General features: G+C 42.3%; 1 pseudogene; it reads left to right on the top strand.

Annotated features, from left to right (window-relative positions):
* The first annotated feature begins 7303 nt into the window (after nt 1-7303).
* Nucleotides 7304-8772, top strand: LOC103305353 (ubiquitin-conjugating enzyme E2 C-like; annotated as a pseudogene).
* The last annotated feature ends 7501 nt before the right edge of the window (nt 8773-16273 follow it).

Here is a 16273-nt window from a genome sequence, read left to right as displayed (position 1 = left end):
CTGCTAGGACCCTCCGCGCAGGTGACCCTTGGGCGCCTACCCGGTAGGATTGTGGTCTTCGGCGGCTCAGGTCACAGATGCTGGTAGGTGCCACCCTGTCCCCGCCCCTGTTCGTCTGAAAAAGGCAGGCGGCGGCTCGGAGCCGCGACGCGTCGGAGTGGGGGCCGGGAGGCGCGCACCTCGCCAGACGCCCGGTCGCGCGGCGCTTCCGCTGGGAGTGGCTCGCCGGCTGGGGCTGAGCTGCTGGTGGGGGCAGCGGGGTCAAAGTCGGTCGGATCGCCGGGGACGGGGGTGGGGGCCCAAGTCTGGCCTCCCAAGCTCCGCCTTCTGTCCCCAGAAGACCCCCCCCCTCCCCACTCAAACTGGTCCCTGGGCTTTGGCCATACCGATTTGGCCCAGAGAACGGACTGCAGGGTCTTCCTCACTGTAGAGAGATGGCCACCCCTGCTTCCCGGCTCCTGGTCCCTCTGTTCATATCTTTGTTTCCTTCTAGTGCATATCCCCACCCCTCCTCACCCCACCCCACCCCCGGGCTGATTCCGGTGCCTGTCCCTCACCGCTCCCTCTCCCCACCCCCCAGCCCTGTACTCCCTTTAGGTAAAGCCAAAGCCTCGCTTCCCGTTGTGGTATTGGTGGGAACAGCCGTTCTTGTTTCTATGCGTTTATAACTTTAAACACTATTATTAAAACATTAATATAACACTAACAAAATTTCACAAAGTACATTCTACGTGTTAAACTTCACTAGGGACAAAAAAAAGAGGAAATTAAAGTAGAAGCAACGCCTTTTACTCCATTTATCAGGGATCGACGGGTGGGAAAAAGACCATTTTCTGTTGTTCAGAAAAGGTTAATCAAAACTAGCTTTGAGTCCTCAAAAAGGGGAAAGTAGACTTATGTCTGAGTAGGCTTCCTTTACTTAGGAAAACAACCTGCTGAAATAGACTCTTTTGTGAATATCCTATATAATAAAACCCTAATATGCAAATCGACGAAACGGTGGAATGACTGGTCGCTATGAACTGACCACCAGGGGGCAGGTGCTCAATGCAGGAGCTGCCCCCTGGTGATCAGTGCGCTCCCACACGGGGAGCACCTCTTAGCCAGAAGCCGGGCTCACTGCTGGTGAGTGCAGCCTGGGTGCCAGGAGCCTCCACAGCAGCACTAAGGAGCAGCGAGCTGAGCGGTAGGGAGCAGCAAGCAGGCAGGCAGTAAGGAGCGAGGGGGTCCTGGACTTCGAGAGGGATGTCTGCCTGCCGGCTTAGACCCGCTCCCCACAGGGAGGTGGACATCCCCTGAGGGGTCACAGACTGTGAGAAGGCATAGGCCAGGCTGAGAGACCCCCCTACCCCCACCCCCAGTGCACGAATTTCATGCACCGGGCCTCTAGTATGTAAAGAAAGTTCACAGGATATTTTAACCCAGACTTAGGCTCTAGGGACCTAGAATCCTGGATCTGTGTCCAGTGTGGGGAGATTGGAAGTTCCCTGGGAAGGATGGGGCAAATCTGCATGAAGGCACAGGTCTCCTTTCCCCCAAAAAAATAACAAAAAGTTTCTATTAATGTATAGAACATATTTAATGGTGCATATTTCACAAGTTCAATGATTTTGCACAAACTGAGGCATCATTAAGATCAAGAGACAGAACATACAATACCAGCATCCCAGAAGATTCCCTCATATCCCTCCTTTGGGGAGGAGGGGAGAGTAGTGGCTTCAACCAGCATAGATTACTTTTACTTGCATTTGCACTTTATAGCAATTGGATCCTACAGAATTACTCTGTTTTATGGCTTTCACTAGGCATGTTTAAGAGTTCCATACTGTCTATGGTAATAGTTGGTTCTTTCTTATAGCTGTATAGTATTCCACTGTGTGAATGTATCTTAATTTATTCATTTTATCACTGACAGACATTTGGTAATTCTCAGGTTTGGGACATTACAAATAATGGTGAACATATATACACATTTCTGATGGGTACATACCTAGGAGTTGAATAGTGAGTCTAAAGCAAACATATTGCCAGTTTTTCAAAGTAGATGATGTAATTGTCATTCCAATTTTATTAGTTTTCTATTGCTGATTGTAACAAATTACCACAAACTCAGTGGCTTAAAACAACATGAATTTATTCTTACAGTTCTGGAGGCCAGATGTTTAAATTGGGTTTTACGTGACTAAGATTGTACGTGTTGGCAAGGCTGTGTGTCTTCTGGAGGCTCTAGGGAATAACCCGTTTCCTCCCCTTTTCCGGTTTCTAAAGGCTGCCTGCATTCTTTGGCTGATGGCTCATTACTCCATCTTCAAATCTCGATTTCTCTCTCAACTCTGCTTCACTTGTCACAGGTCTTTCTCTCCCTCTCACCCTCCTACTTCACTCTTAATAATAACCTTTGTGATTATACAGGGCCCCCTCAGAAAATCCAGAATAATCTCCCATCTCCATATTCTTAGGTTAGCCCTGGCTAGGTAGCTCAGTTGGTTAGATCGTCCCAATACTCCAAGGTTGTGGGTTCAATCTCCAGTGAGGGCACATAGAAGAAGCAACAAATGAATGCGTAAATAATGGAACAACAAATCAATGTTTCTCTCTCAAAATCAATCAATTAAAAAGAATGTAAAAAGATTATTAGTTTAATCACACCTGTGAAGTTTTCTTTACCAGTGTAAGATAACATATTCGAAGATGCCAGGGATTAGGGCATGAACCTCTTTGCAGGGGAAAGGAGGGAGACTACAATCCAACCGGGTCGGCCCCCTACGGCCACTGCCGTGGAGGGTCCTCTGAGATATAGTTCACCTGGAGGATGGGTGTTGTTGACCTGGGTTCTGTGCTGGGGAGGAGGCTGGTGCCTCTGCTAATTCCCTCTGGCCACCACCATGATGGCACCACAACATGTCTGGGGCAAGGGGCTTTCATATAGAGGACAAAGTGGGGAGGGGAGACTGGGTGTGAGAGTTCAGGGGCACGCTGCTGCTGGTGTGTGGTCACAGTGCAGCGCTTTCTCCTTCTTACCTTGACTGCCCATGGCCTTGATCTTCTCATCAATACAAGAAAATATTTAGTTTCAGCTCTTGAGATGCAAATACATTTTTCAAGGCCTTCTGCATCTAAGAAAAGATTCAGATAGAGTGGATATTATCTTTTAGGACAGGAACGGCTGTAGGAAAACATTAAACATGAAGCTTCTTGTCACACTGAGCAGAACAGAGGCGTTTAGCTTCCTATATTCATAGTTTTCTTCCCCTAGCTCCTTTCAACTCATCTCTTCATGTCTCCCCCTTTCTCCATGTTGTCCTCGTAAGGGAAGCCCCCTAGCTGAGCCTGCCCCCAATGTTTTCCAAACCTTAACATCCTAGTGGGGGTGGGTTGCTATTTCCAAGCTGCCAGCAATTTTCTGATTCATCTTTTGGAAAAGATTGCTTTCCTGTTCTTGGAAGAAAAAAAAAAAGCTTCTGATGTGCTAGAAAGATTGAAAGTGAGGGCTAACACCTCCATTTAAGAGTCCACACTTAAAATTCATGAGCCTTAAAATCCATGGACGTGCCCAGTCTCTCCCAAACCCCAGCTGTCCACAGATAGGTATCCCACACTATCCTTCCCTGATAGGAGGGAAGAAAAGTTGCCATAACAATAGCTTCATAACAGCCTTTGAAGCTTACCAGATAGCAATAAAATATGTTTTATGCCCAGCCCTTGGCTCTTGGGTCACAATCCTGAGGCTAAGTCATCTCTTTCCTGGGGCAAGAGCTGGGTCTCTGTATCTGCTCTATATTTGAGCAGATGAATATTTCAGATGACTCTTTTGGATTCAAGACTGAGTCCTTCAGAGTTGAGAGGCCCATTTCGTTGGTCCCTTGGCACATTGGCTCGTGACATTATAAAAGGCTGGGATTTTCCAAAATTTAGAGGATGTCTATGATTCTTTTCTCGAATGTTTTTTGTTTGTTTGTTTTGTAAACAAACAGGGATCAGGCCTAAACCAGCAGTTGGACCTCCCCCAAGGGGTCCCAGATTGGAGAGGGTGCAGGCTGGGCTGAGGGACACCCCCCCCCCCGCCCCAATTCACGAATTTTGCACACCAGGCTTCTAGTAGCACTATAAAAGTATTTGTTAAATACATTAATAAAGGGGAGATAGTCACTGGGTGGGCAGTTAGCAAGCCCTATCATTAAGCATGGCTATCCTGCATAGTAGTTCTTTATTGTAATAATAGTCTGTGAGACATTACAACCTGATAGTAGCTGTACTTCAGGGCATTAATGGAAGGGCTGCTGCCCTTACTTGGCAAGGGCACTTGGCAGCAACCTGGAAAAGCATTGTAAGGTGATGTGTAGAGAGTGGGCCAGGAGCTAAGCTCCTTAAAATAACAAGGCACAACCACAACAATGGTAGCAGAGCTGTAGCTGAGATATAGTAACATTTTCCAGCTTCTCTTGCAGCTAGTATGGCTACATGACTAAGCTTTTGCCAACAGAGTGAGCAGAAGTGAAGTGTGCATAGGGAAAACTCCTGGCCTTTTTCTTCTGCTCCTTCCCTATCCCATGGCAGGGATGGGAATGGTTGGAGCTCCTTTGTGAAGATGGCAGAGCTTCCAGGAAGCCTGGATTCCTGAATGACTGTGGGACAGAGCCATCCACTGACCTGGAACACTACCCTGGACTGTTATATGAGAAAGAAAGAAATTTCTACTTTGTTTGAACCATTACATGTTGGGACATGTTCATTCCAACCTTTTACCTTAACTAATATAATTACTTTCATAATTTAAAATAGTATATTTTAAAAACACATCTGTTTATAATATGCATAAAATAGCAATAAAATATGTTTTATGCCCAGCCCTTGGCTCTTGGGCCATAATCCTTCTGGGAGGATAGTTGGGAAATTATAATAACACTAGAGGCCCAGTGCGCATGAAATTGTGCACAAGTAGCTCGCTTCTGCTTGCCTCAGCTGGCCGCCCCACCCATCGCAGCTCGTAGCTTGCTGCCCTGCCCTCCGCTGCTCATAGCTTTCCATGCCACTAGTAGCTCCTGTCCTGCCCCGCCCGCCGGGAGAGCCGCTGCTCATTTGGTCATGACGGTGTTATGGCGTCAAGGCCACGGGCCTTTTATATAAGAGATACCTGTAGAGTGGTAGGAGAGAATTTTATTTTGTTTTGTTATTCCATATCCTATATAATAAAACCCTAATATGCAAATCGACAGAACGGCTGGTGAGTGCAGCAGTGGTGTCTCTGGATCTGTTTTCATCAGTTTATGTTGTTCATTATATTCCATAAATGAGTGAGATCATGTGATATTTATCTTTCTCTGACTGGCTTATTTTGCTTAGCATAATGCTCTCCAGTTCCACCCATGCTGTTGCAAATGATGGGAGTTCCTTCCTTTTTATAGCAGCGTAGTACTCCATTGTGTAGATGTACCACAGTTTTTCTAATCCACTCATCTGCTGATGGGCACTTAGGCTGTTTCCAAATCTTAGCTATGATAAATTGTGCTGCTATGAACATAGGGGTGCATATATCCTTTCTGATTGGTGTTTCTAGTTTCTTGGGATATATTCCTAGAAGTGGGAGCACTGGGTCAAATGGGAGTTCCATTTTTAGTTTTTTGAGGAAACGCCGTACTGTTTTCCACAGTGGCTGCACCAGTCTGCATTCCCACCAGCAGTGCACGAGGGTTCCTTTTTCTTCGCATCCTCGCCAGCACTTGTCACTTATTGATTTGTTGATGATAGCCATTCTGACAGGTGTGAGATGGAACCTCATTGTCATTTTGATTTGCATCTCTGGGATGATTGGTGACTTTGAGCATGTTTTCATATGTCTCTTGGCCTTATGTCCTCTTTTGAAATGTATCTATTTAGGTCCATTGCCCATTTTTTGAATGGGTTGTTTATCTTCCTTTTGTTAAGTTGTATGAGTTCCCTGTAAATGTTTGAGATTAAACCCTTATCGGAGATAACATGGGCAAACATGTTTTCCCAAGCAGTGGGCTTTCTTGTTGTTTTGTTGATGGTTTCTTTTGCTGTGCAGAAGCTTTTTATTTTGATGTAGTCCCATTTGTTTATTTTCTCTTTAGTTTCCATTGCCCTAGGGGCTGTATCGGTGAAGATATTGCTTTGGCATATATCTGAGATTTTGCTGCCTGTGGATTTCTCTAGGATTTTTATGGTTTCCTATCTTATGTTTAAGTCCTTTATCCCATTTTGAGTTTATTTTTGTGTATGGTGTAAGTTGGTGGTCTAGTTTCATTTTTTTTGCATGTATCTGTCCAATTTTCCCAACACCATATACTAGTATGTTGTCTTGATAAGCCAAGGTTGCAGGATCAATCCCCTGTCAGGGCACATGCAAGAATCAACCAGTGAGTAATGGGTCTCTCTCTCTCTCTCTCTCTCTCTTTCTCTGTCTTCCCTAAGTCAGTAAATAAAAATTAAAAAAATTAAGCCTGGCCAGTGTGACTCAGTGGTTGAGGCTCGACCTATGAACCAGGAGGCCACGGTTTGATTCCGGTCAGGGCACATGCTAGGGTTGTGGGCTTGATCCCCAGTAGGGGGTGTGCAGGAGGCAGCTGATCAATGATTCTCTCTTATCTTGATGTTTCTATCTCTCTTCCTCTGCTTTCTGAAATCAATAAAAAAACAAAAACAAAACAAAACAAAACAGGACAATGCAACATCAGCTCTGTGAAGAACTTTAGACCAGAACTAAATGCCAGATATAATTTTTACTTTAAAAATTAATGACAGCCTCTGCTCAGCATGAAGATGTGTGTGTTTTTTTTTCTTCCAGTGATTCATAATTCACTCCAAAAATTCATTTTGTCATGCATAGGAGCCATGTAAATATGAAAAGCCAGCCAAACAAATTAGTCAGTATAGTGATAAATATGTTTTCATTAACTGGCCCCACTGTTGATTCATGTAAATCAATGAAGAGATGAAGAAATGCTGGAATAATTGAGCAGATGCAAACGTTTTCATAACATGATTAACTTCTTACTCATGTCTTCAGGATGCAATAAATTTGTAACCTTAAGTGAGAATACTGTAGCAAACATTTGTCATTTTTGGTTGTCCTTCCTATTTTGGTTAGTCCAAGATGTCTGGCTTCGCCCTCTGGAAGCTGGAGAGGAGCAGATAAGTCCCATCTGGACTCCTTGGACATCTGACCAAGGCTCAGTCAATTAGTAAGACTTTGCCGAGACTTTGGCTCTTCAGGGAGTGACAACAAGGCCAGAGACAGTCAGAGATCATTCAGGATGACTGGGTGGGATTGAGCCTTGAGCAGATGGTAACAAGTGATGATGCCAGGGCCAGCATCACCCTGACTGAACCTCTGCTGGGATCTATAGTTCCTGTATCCAAGGCTAACTTCCCAATTTTCCTGAAATTCTTTGAGACACCTGGTTTCCTTCCAATACATTTTCCCCTGTAAATTTAGCTGGTATTGGTTTTATAATTTTTAAAAACACTAGCTGTTTCATAGTCTATGTGAGAATAAGATACATGACATTATTCTGTACCTGGGCCAATTCTAGACTAGGAAGAATTAATTTAAAAATAATAGTTATTTCAAGGGTCCAACTGACAGGAAAGCATGCATTCTACAAAGAATGTTGTGCTGTAACATGTTTGTTCAATGCATTTAATTGTAACGTATCCTTTCAATGGACAAAGGACTAATCAGGGACAGGCTATCGTCTCCAAGAGCCTACATTTCAACGAGACCTTGAAACCATCTCATCCAAACCCCTCATTTTACAAATAAAATTTGAATTCAGGCTAGCTAAATGATTTACCCTAAACTGCATAGCCCATTAGTGGAAGAGCAGGGACTATATTCAGACACCACTCTTGGAGAATTGTGCTATTTGGCAGGAAAGACAGGTCGGGTGGGGGAGGGAATAGCACAGACAGGTATCTAGTTTGCAAACCTGAGATAAAAAAGTGTCTGTTTGGTTCTGAGGTCTGGGCAGTCACACAATCAGGTCATGAGGTCAAACCATTTCCACAAAGAAAGTCTGACTGGGTGTTGAGATGCTGTTGGAACTCAGGGTTGGCTATGAATTGGATAGTCTTAGAGCCAGGGCCAGACCTGAGTTCCTCCTCTTATCCCCAGGATCTGAGGACAAGGAGCCTACTTTACAAAAAAAAAACAAAACAACCCTGTTGGGCAGTTACAATCGTGTGCTCTGAGTTCCTGTGTCTCTGCCAGCGCTGCCCGATGGCCTCCTAGCCACTGAGCCCTGTAGGCAAGAGGTTACAGCAGGGGCTGACGACCCTCATGATGTCTGGCGACAAAGGAATTTCTGCCTTCCCTGAATCAACCTTTTCAAATGGGTAGGGACCATCCATGGAGCAGCTGGCACAGTATAGGAAGACTTGAGGTAGAAGCTGTCCCTGGAGTTCCCCAGTGGCTACCTGTACAACACATCCACGGTGAAATTCCTCACTCCCTGTTATCACCCCAATGTAGACGCCCTGGTTAACAACTGCTTAGACATCCTAAAGGACAAGTGGTCGGCCCTACGGACGTCAGGGCCATCCTGCTCTCTATCCAGAGCCTGGTAGGAGAACATCAATAGCCCGTTGAACACACATGCTGCCAAGCTCTGGAAAAACCCCACAGCCTTCAAGAAGTACCTACAAGAAAACTGTGCAAAGCAAGTCTTTAGCCTAGAGCCTGGGCTGTCCAGCCACTCTCTTTGTGCTGTCTTTTTCCTTAGATGGTCTGTCTTTGTCTTGATTTCTGTATAGGACCCTGTATCTTCAGCTGTGGTGTCATTGGTTGAGCCCTTGTGATGAATATATTAAATAAATACACTTGGAATAATAATAATAATTTTAAAAAACACCCTGTTGGTACTTGTCAACTTTTTAAAACTTTCACGAATTCAGCTTTAACTTCTGGAATATCCCCTCTTCCTTTGGTCTGCATGTGGACATGCCTAGAAGAATCTTGTTTCCATTGGACTTCTCATCAATCGGTGAGGCTATCCGGTCGGTAGGTAGAATTATTCCTTCAGTTTGAGGTGTTTGCTTTACACTTCGGGCTGATAATAGTTATATACCCTCCCACCCACCCCTTGCCCCCAGAACTAATAAATCATTTGGGAGGATGGAATTTGACTCATTTTGGCTTGAAAATAGATATTTAAGATATAACTACTTTCTCAGGCATCACTACTATGCAGCATGCTTTAATGTTACGTTATTGACAGATGGGATGTGTCAAAAGCACTGATGTACTTCAGGATAACTCATCTTTCCTTCATGTTATTGCCATTTCTTTCATGTTATTGCCATTTAGCTTTTTATCATTTCATTTATGCCCAAGTATAGATCTTACTATTTTTTAAAATTGTGATGCTGGATGAGCAAAGGATCTGCGGTTTGAAAAAACACCAAAACACTCACACACACACACACACACACACACACACACACACCCTATCTCCAAAGGAGGCTGGTGACTATGTAAGGAATGGGTGAAGTTAGGGTGGTGGGGAGGACTAAGGGTAGGTTTTCCAGCACAGAAAAGACTGGAGAATCCAGGCAAAACTGGGATAAGCCTTAGTGGGAAAAGTCCAGCATATGTCACTCCAGGAAAAAGGAGCCTTTAACCAAGAACCTTTCCTATAAGGCTGAGGTTATAGTTCCTACTTAACAAATATGTAGAAGAAAGAAAACAAATAAATGATCACCTGGTTAGGATACAATATTAAAAATATTTTTAATACTTGTAAATATTTGGTGAGTGTTTTTACATAGTATGATGAAAATAACTAATTATTATATTCTTCATTATAATCATTGTATATTAGGTTTTTTGATGGTCTACAGATTTAAGTTGAGGATGTTCTGTCTTAAAGAATGGGGAGGTTAAGATCTAAAAAATTAAGAATTGATGTCACTTTCAGTTTTGCTTTCAATTCAAAGGAAATCATTTTAAGCATGAAATGTTAAAATGGATTATGAGGCCTGCACTAGTGGATAGAGCATTGGCCCACCACCTGAAGAGTCCTGGTTTGATTCCGGTCCAGGGCACATACCTCAGTTGCAGGCTCCATGCCCGGCCCTTTTTGGGGTGGGTGTGAGAGGCAATCAATCGATGTATCTCTCCCATATTGATGTTTCTCTCGGTCTGCCTCTCCCCCTTCCTTCCATTCTCCCTAAAAGTCAATAAAAAAATACCCTTGGGTGAGGATTAACAACAACAACAACAACAACAACAAAAACCCCACAGACAAAAGAATGGATTGTGAGGCCATCATATTAAATGTAATAAAATCTATATCTCTAAGTTCCGTGGAAAAATACATATGTGTCAAGGGTTCTTGAAAAAGAAAACCACTTTTTTTTTGTTTGCTTAGAAATCCTTTGTTATGGCTGAATTTTAAGTGTTCCTTGATCCTAGTTAAGCTTGATTATGCTTATGACTGTATAAGAGTTCACCCAAGATAGTACCACAGCCACATTCTATAGTTTTCAAAATCCTATGCAAGGCAATGACTGAAATGTAGTTTGAAAAGAACAGGAAGATGTTTCCAACATCCTAATAGACTCTGGTTTTCCATCCTGACCAGTTTTCAGTAGGGAGTTAATCTGAGTAGGTGAAGTCACTGTCGCCACTGGTTAAGTCAGTTTTTGGAGATGGACTAGATACGTTCCTTCCTCTGATCCCTTGCTTGCTCACAATGTTCTTTCCTGTCCCATCTTCTCCTCTTTGCTTTTCTAAATCTTGCACCTCCTTGGAAACCCAGCTCACTTCCTCTATGGAGCCTTTGCTGACCATGCCAACTCCTATGGAATAGCCCTGTTGTGAGTTCCTATAATGTATACATGAAAGCAATCATTTGATCCTTAGATTGTATGTAGACTTTAAACAAATATTCCTTGCCTTCTTAGCCAAATTCTAAGCTCTTTAAGGTCCAAGGTCATGTCTCTGATCTCTGAGTCGCTGACAGTGCCACCTCAATATAGGCAGTGAACATTGGGTGACTGATCACCAACCCTACTCAGCATGGTGGGTCATTTAAAACTCTCCAGAGAGAAGAAACCAGCATGGGGAGAATAGGGCCACCTTCAGATCTCCAAGTCCACATTCAGTCTGAGAATCATATTGGGATTCCTGAGATAACCCCATAGCCTCAGCTTCAGCTAACATATTGGGATTCCTGAGATAACCCCATAGCCTCAGCTTCAGCTAACATGAGAAGTCTTCTGTTACTTGGTACAAAGACTCATAGACCTGACAAAATGAAATGAGATCCTAGAATATAGTTGTAAAAGGAAACATGCAACTTCTCAGATATTCTTTGATGGTATCAACTAATTGGAGCAGGAAGCCTCAGGGGCCACTGGAATGGATTAAATGACTCAGAAAGCTTTTACTGAGAGCTTTTTGAGTATAGGGCATGATTCTAGGAATGTGAGCCTAGCAGATGTTTTCGGTGCCCATGTCCCATCTCCCTTGGACCACCTCTCATTTCAGCCAGGCTCCTATTACCTAAGAGTGATCTTGAAAATGCGCCTTTTAAAGACTTTTCCTCTCTCTTGCTTTAATCTCCTACTAGAGGCCCATTGCACAAAGAGATCCGTGCAATAGGCCTTCCTTCCCTTGGCTTCCAGCACCGGTTTTCCTCCGGCACCCGGGACCCAGGCCTTTGCTCCGGCCGGAGTCTGCCGCCTTTGCTGCAGGCTCTGGACAGAGTCTGCCGCCTTCGTCTTCACTGCAGACTCAGGCCAGAGTCTGCCATCTTCATCTTCACTGCAGACTCAGGCCGGAGTCTGCCATCTTTGTCTTTGCTGCGGCCGGAGTGCTGCTCCTGTAGATCCCTTCGCCCCCTGCCCTGCCTGGCCTGGCCTCTCCACTCCTAGAGCAGCTAGGCAGCCGCCATCTTTGTCCTTCTAATTTGCATATTCCCTCCTGATTGGCTGGTGGGCATGGTGGAGTGATGGTCAATTTGCATGTTTCTCTTTTATTAGTGTAGATTTCTGCCCCCTAGGATCGAATCCCAATTAGACCACCTGTTCCCAGACCTCCTCTAGGAACTTGAACTAAGACAGAGAGATATATAGGGCATGATATTTGTCTATAGGGGTCTTATAAGTTTAGATAGAGTATTTGGACATACATTTTTATAAAACAATAAAATGAAACTAAAAGGTATATTTTAATTAAATGACACATAAATAGTATAGATTCTACTCCATTATGTTACTGTGGATTTTATTAAATTTTAGTAATTATTCTTCCAGCTCTGGTAATTCTAATTAGGAAGCTTTAGTTCTTTCAGAATTATTTGTTTTTTGATATTTTATTAATCTTATATCTCTCTGAAGCTTTCTGTTCTCAGCTACATATGAAGAGGTGAGACTGGGTACATTTTGTACCATATTCTTAGTAATCTGTAATTATATCCTGTCATTTAAATGATATTCTATTCAACTTTACAGAGCTTAAACATCCCTTAACATTTTACTTCTCCTTATACTAAATGGAACACGTTGGTCTTGATAAAATTATCTTGAAAGTTGACATGAGAGTAAACAAAATGAATTAAAGTTATTGTTTTGTACTTGGGGCCAATATTTTAAAGGATAAAGAAAAAGAATTTAGTATTTTGATTGCTGACTAATAATATTAAGAAAAATTATGAGGAAATAACATCATCGATAGAAACATACTATCAAAATTTCTTATTTTAATGAAAAATTTTTAATGATTGGCCATATTAGAGAAATATTTTACAATAATTGTAGCATTCATAAAGTTTTGTATTCAGTTCTTTGTTGAGCGAATTTTGAAACTTTAAAAAGTTATCTTGAGACATTAGCTAGTCACATGTAGTATTCTGGAATTATACGCAAGAGATCTTCAACAGCCACAGGATAGGGTTCTAAAGGAAGGTTGTTTTCCTGGTTCCCTTTCTCAAGTCACTACGTTGTCTTCCAGCCTTGTTCAGATCAGGAAATCCCGGTAGCCCTATTTATGAAAGAGGTCACTATAGAATTCCTTAAAATATCAAGTTTTTAAAATGTTTTTATTATTTTCTAAGCCTTTTTGAAATATATCTTATGAAAACAGGGCATTGTTTGGATTTGCATTTCAGAATCTGGGCAAGACCTTTCTTTCATGCTACATTTTGATTTGTACTTTCTTCCAAGCCCTGTGACAGTAAGGATTTGTTTTAAGAGACAATGATGATGTGCCTCACTGTGGGTCATTTACCTTTATTTTTGCCATGCTTTCAGTGGTGGGACCTTACTGTGAACACTCCTGTTCTTCAATTCTAGGAATTTTTCTTTCATTATTTTTTTTTGATAATTTACCTGTTTCTATTTTCTCTCTTCTGTTTTTTTGGGCCTTCTGTTTTTTAGCATGTTGATCTTCTTGGATTAATCATATATGTAATTTCTCTCCTATTTTCATCTCTTTGTCCTTTTTGTTCTACTTTTGGTAAGATTTCCTCACTTTATCTTTCAACTTCATAAGTGATTTTTTTCATTGCTAGCATCATACTTTAATTAATTAATTTTACAACTGAGATTTATGGGATATATAAAAAATACTTCATATACACAATTGTCAGCAGAATTCAGGCATGTAGGTAGTATAATACAAGGTGGTTTATCAAGCAGTTCATTGAATGGAGTATGCTGCTAAGGACACTGAGCACAGCCACTATACATTGATCATTGATTTTTCGTTGTTAATCTTCATCTGAGGGTATTTTTTCCATTGATTTTTAGAGAGAGTGGAAGTAAGGGAGGGAGGGAGTGGGGGAGAGAGAGAGAGAAAGAAACATTGATTGGGGAGAGACACATGGATATCTTGCCTTCTGCTCGAGCCTCCATTGGGGCGGGAGATCAAACCTGCAACCCAGGCATGTGCCCTTGACCCGGAATCAAACTTGAGACCCTTTGATGTGTGGGCAGATACTCTAGCCATTGAGGAACACCAGCCAGGATGATCATTGATTTAAAAAATTTTTTTAATGAGATCTAGCATTTCCAAAAACTCGTTCTTGGTATCTAAATATTCTTTTTCTATAACAGCATCTATATAATCATTGCACACATATATTATCTTCTTTAATCTCTCTAAGGTTATTAATAAGATCATTTTGAAATTTTCTTTTCAATATCTCTGAGTTCATATTTTCCACACCACATTCTCACAATTTTAAATATAGTGGAAGAGAGTCTTGAAAAATGTAAGCAGAAATTCCAGTCTTGTCTCATTGGCTCTTATTGGCTCATCTCAGGTTATTTGCTCATTCTTAAACCAGTCACGTGTAGGGCGACCACACTTTCTCAGTTGGGAGTGGATCAGGGTTTTTCACTGGAGTAGACAGTTTCATCTGTCTGAAACTGAGAGTGGGAGAAGAGTGGGCTTTCAAAAAAACTAGAAAGCTGTTAACTAGTAAAAGAGCAATGTGCTTGTTGTTCTGAAACAACTTGGTCTGGAGGTCAAAAGCCAATGCCTGAATTCCTGCCGGGACCATTTACTCACGATTTCACCCCCAGACAACATCACTTTTTAAGAAGTCTTGTTTTATGCCAAAAATCTATCTTCCTTTAGCGGTCATCCATGACCCTAGCTCTGCCCTTGAGTGTGCCCTTGAGTTATGTGAAGGCAGCTCTACCAGGTCTTTCTTTTCACATTCAACATCACACGTTGTTATACCTATTTCTAATCTAATCGATTTTTAAATCCTTTCTCCATCTTAGACTTCTCTTTTCCCTCCTTCGTTGTGCATTTTGGTAGAGAACAAGCAGCCTAGATTATAGAGTACCATTGTTGAGTATTTTCAAGTTGATTCACATTAGTTTCTGAATATGTAGAGTTCATTAATCACTCTCTATGTAGTGAGCTTCTACTACAATAATTCTTAAGCCTTTGTTGAACATTAGAATCGCTAGGAAAGCTTAAACATTCTGATGCCCCGGCCACACCCCAGACTAACTGGGATGAGGAGATGGGAACTCTGGCACCAGTATTTTGTTAAGCTCCCCAGGGTGATTCTAATGGGCAGCCAGAGAGGAGAACAACCGCTCTACATGCGACAGGTCTCCTTACAATCTGACCTCAATGGTTGCAGGTTTCCTCAAGGTATGTTTTTTCAGAAAATGAATTTGAGGCATATCTCCATCATTTGCCTCTGGCTAACCTTGTTTACTTTCATATGGGATAACTCATCAAGCCCCATCAGAGAGAGCAACCTGGGGCAAAACAGCATAATTATTGAGGTTTCTGATGGAAGCGGTTGTATTAATTCTGAGTAAAATCTTGTTTCCCTGTAATTTTCTCAGTTTGGCTGATTACTCCTGGAGGACCGTGTCTGAGTTATTTCGCTGACCTCCTGCAGCAAGAGGAGCGTCATGTTCTGGTGGGAACCGAAGAAGAGCTTTTGAAATGATTTTCAACCAAAAATGTAATCGTATCTTTTATGACTGTGAATTAAAGGCCATCCGTGAAGCTGCTGAGTTTTATAAGAAAAGCTTCCATTTACACTGACATTTATCTTGCAATGTGGCAGTATAAAAAATTCAAAGGTTAAGGCCAGACTTGCTCAGTGTAATGTTTAGGCAGCATAAATCTGCACAAAAAAAGGGGTAGATTTATTGTTTATGTTTAACTACAGTGTCTATTGTGTGTCATAACATTGCATTTAAGTAAAACAGATTCACTGAGGAGAAAAGGAAAGGAGGGAGGTTGAGAATAAGGGAGAGAGAAGGTCTAATGACTCTTCATAGGAGCTGTCTTCGAATTGTCTCCTGACACTTCCCGACTTCAGAACATTTTCCCCAATTTTTATTTTGAATGTTTTCAAACGTGTAGAGAAGTTGAGAGAATATTGCAGTGACATCTGTATATCCGTTTGTATCCCGATGGCCTGAGGACCAGGAGAGATGGTGGTTCAAAGGCCAGCAGGCTTGAGACCCAGGGAGAACTGATGTTTCAGTGCCAGTCTGAAGGCAGGAGAGAGCTGATGTCCTACTTTGAAGGTAATCATACAGGAATAATTTTTTCTTACTTGGGGAAAGGGCAGCCTTTTTGTTCTATTCAACCATTCAACTGATTGGATGGACAGTCTGCTTTACTCAGGCCTACCTGTTTAAGTGTTAATCTCACCCCAAAACACCCTACTGAAACACCCAGAATAATGTTTGAACAAATATCTGAGCATCCTGTTGCCCAGTATCCTTTCCTCCCTAGTCTCCCAGGCTAGAAGCCCAGGAGTCATTTCAT

The sequence above is a fragment of the Eptesicus fuscus genome, chromosome 4 (assembly GCF_027574615.1).
Source record: "Eptesicus fuscus isolate TK198812 chromosome 4, DD_ASM_mEF_20220401, whole genome shotgun sequence".
Lineage (NCBI taxonomy): Eukaryota > Metazoa > Chordata > Mammalia > Chiroptera > Vespertilionidae > Eptesicus > Eptesicus fuscus.
Note: the sequence above shows the minus strand (reverse complement) of the source record. Positions and strands in the feature narration are given on the sequence as shown.